Raw genomic sequence first — 3,501 nt, 5'->3', positions numbered from 1 at the left:
GTGGGCCTCTCACTGTTGTGGCCTCTCCCGTTGCGGAGCACAGGCTGCGGACGCGCAGGCTCAGCGGCCACGGCTCACGGGCCCAGCCGCTCCGCGGCATGTGGGATCCTCCCAGACCGGGGCACGAACCCGCGTTCCCTGCATCGGCAGGCGGACTCCCAACCACTGCGCCACCAGGGAAGCCCCCCTATAAATGTTTTTTAAGCGTTCTGTTTTCATTAAAGAAATTCATTATAAGTATATTCTGTATTTTCAAGTGTCACCTGGTGACTTGGGAGCCAAATTTTGTGTTTATGTTAAATACTGTCATGGCACTAAGTGTGAGCACCACTGTATTCACTGATCATAAGATAGATGTTTCCCTGCCACCCCCTGCTCCCCAGTCTTAGTATTTCTGAAGTTATGATAGATCTTATAGTCGGTGGCACCTTAGCATTGTGTCATAGTTTAAATAGAAGTATATTTTTTTCATTCTTAGTGGTATATAAAATAATGATGTATCTAAAAATCAAAGGCATCTTAGATCAATGAAATTGTTTCTCATCAATGAGAGTACGTAAAGACATAATACATAGAAGATGTATTTGCTCCATAGTAAGTTAAGTATCACTTTGTACTGATAGAGGTTTGGCAGTAGTTTGAGTTACAAAACTGGCAGAGGGTTGAGGGGGAGTCATTAGACTCACCCTACTGAAGGAATGTTTAAATCAAGAGAATCTGTGTTCTTGCCATTGGTATCATATTTATGTTGCAGAGTGATTTAGAGCCACCAAAGCAACATTATCAATCTCATGGAATTAATGTTAATTTAAATTTGTTTAGTTATGTAGCTTGATTTATTTTTAATTTGTGAGTTTTTTGCTTTGTACTTTGTATGAGAGTGAAGAGTGGCAGAATATGCTACCCCGAAATATGCCACTTTGGCATAAGAATTATTTTGAGCTAAAAGCACTTGAAAAATAGCAGGTACAAGAAGTGCACTCTGAACTTCCCTTTTCTTCCTGAAGACAAGAGATAAAAATCCAATGTGAACGATGCCCTTCCTATACCAGGAAGAAAGACATATTATTGTCTCCAGAGATGGGGAGTTGAGGCTGAGAGAATTCTGTAAAACAGTTCTTGTCAAAATAACTTTTATCTTCCTTTAGTCTCCACATATTTTAGTTTCTTTTGCACAATTGCTTTTCTTCCTTCAATCCAATATATAAGCATTTAGCTTTTGCCACTTCTTTGGATCTCATTTCCTTATGAAGCCTCCTATATCATGTAAACCTTGTGTTAAATAAATGTGTATGCTTTTCTCTTGTTAATCTGTCTTTTGTCACAGAGTCCCAGCCCAGAACCCAAGATGGGTAGAGGAAAGATGTTTTTCTCTCCAAGAGCTATAAGTAAAGGCATTGATGCCTAATTTTAGGTTGTAAATAATTAAATAAGATAATAATAATAATAATTTCAGACAATATTAGAAGCCCTTGAGTTTTCTCCTTTTTAGAATAATATTACTCAAATTTGGTAAGCAAGATATGTATGTCAAAGACATGTATATTATAGAAGAAAAGAGGGGGGTGGTACCTAGCATTTGTCAGACATTGGCATTTTATATATTTCCCTCCCACCCCCACCTTAGTCTCAATAATCATGTCAAGTAATTATTATTATATTTTTGTTGAAGAAGAAATGGGATTTGGATAAGTTGGATAAGATTCCCAAGATCACTCCATTAGTAAGAGGCAGAGCCAGTGGCCTTCCAAACCTGAGCAACTGGTTGCTTTAAAGTTGCTTAGTATGGAGCCAAACATCTGTATAATGCCTCCATAGATACCCAACACAAAACTCCCCTTGATGAAGACAGAGACGGAGATGAGATTCTGTATGTTGACAACGTAACTTTCTCTGTTGACAACCACAGAGCAAGGTGTAGAACAAAGAGTAAAGTCTTAGGGGTTGCCTATAGGCAAGACTCGGGTGAGAAACAGACATACTCATTTTTATCTTGTTGCTCCTATGTGTCAGGTAGGGTGAGCAGTTGGAGAATGGAGCAAATAATAAAAACTTCTGTATTGATATCTTAAACTTGGGGTGCTGAGTGACTTTTCTACATGGGGTGAAAAATGAGGTCAACTTGCATAATAAAAAGCCACCGTGCAGCAGGGGCCAGGTCTGGTCAGTGTCCATCTGCCCCTGCAGGTCTCTTTTCTCATCCCTTCCCATTCTTCTTCCCTCTCCCTCCCTTGCACTTGTCTTTTTACTTCCTCCTCTGAGAGACCATTGGCAGTAGTCTCTGTGCTTCTGTGTCTTTTGTGGGTGACTGCTTAATTCCCATGACACCAGGTCATGCACCGGTGGGCATTTGATGCAGAATAATAATTGTCATTGCTGTGGTAATACGGTGACCTGGGTGTGGCTGGATGCCAAGATTTTTTGGACCTTTGTTGAACAGAGACTGAGAAGGCACCAGTCTTAACGTGACACAGCCCTATGTGCACTGCATGTAATTTTGACGTCCCACACCTGGTATTGTTTGGCACGGAATCACCCAGACTTTGGTAAGTGCTGTGTGAGACAGATATGTGACTGCCTGGTCCAGGGAGGCCACAGGGCCGGCCCAGCCACACGCAGATGTCCTCATGCTTTCACATCGGAGGCTGCCACTCTCAAACATTTTGGGAAGGGCACAGTTCTGTGATTGTGGCAGCTCATCGGGGCAGGGAGGGGGCAGTGTCCTCTCTTTAGAGAGGATGGCAACTTCTGGGTAACTGAGGAAATTAGAAACTCAGAGGATATTCTGCTATTTTGGTTTTTCTCTCATCTAATGGTTTTAGGAATTTAAGTGTGTCTATCCCAGTCAAATGTGTTCAAAGGGAATTTTACCAAGATGGAGTATAGTCCTCTTATAAATTGTCACCCAAAGCATAATATTTCAAGGCTCAGGAAACTGGTTTTCTATTTTTAAATTCATATTTTACTTGCCTTGTTTCAAAAGAGAGTCTAAGTGTAGGTTTAGCAAATTGATGTGGTTCAGGCAAATTTTGTGTTTATGCCTCTGTTTGGTTAATTTCTCTGCTAAATTCCCTTGAGAATGGTTTTTTTGAAGAGTGATTATGACTATTTTCAGTGCTATCTTTTTACATTCATTTTACATCACATCCCAGGTTGAACGTTTTATTCTGATTTCTCTGTTTAAACTGTGGCTCTTCTTTGCCTTTAAACCAGAACTATTGTGCTGCCATCTTGGGGTGCAGAAGACTAGGGAAATGACCCCTGGTTTGCTCTGCCCTGAGGTGTGGTGTCAAGCAGGATAACACATATTTACTTTCAGAGATGTGTATCTCCATGCTTTCCCCTCTCCATTGGGTCCCTCTCAGGCCTTGTGTTAAGGGCTTGGGCAAAGTTGGGTTTGGGGGTAAGCCTGAGTGGAGGGAGAAGGTAGGGGGTGGGGAACAAGCCTTATTGGATGGGTAATTTTATCCTAACAGATTCATGCCAATGGAATTCAATCCA

Source organism: Lipotes vexillifer, unplaced genomic scaffold (genome assembly GCF_000442215.2).
Source record: "Lipotes vexillifer unplaced genomic scaffold, Lipotes_vexillifer_v1.1 scaffold152, whole genome shotgun sequence".
Taxonomy (NCBI): domain Eukaryota; kingdom Metazoa; phylum Chordata; class Mammalia; order Artiodactyla; family Lipotidae; genus Lipotes; species Lipotes vexillifer.
The sequence above is the reverse complement of the archived record's forward strand: the minus strand, read 5'-3'. Positions refer to the sequence as shown.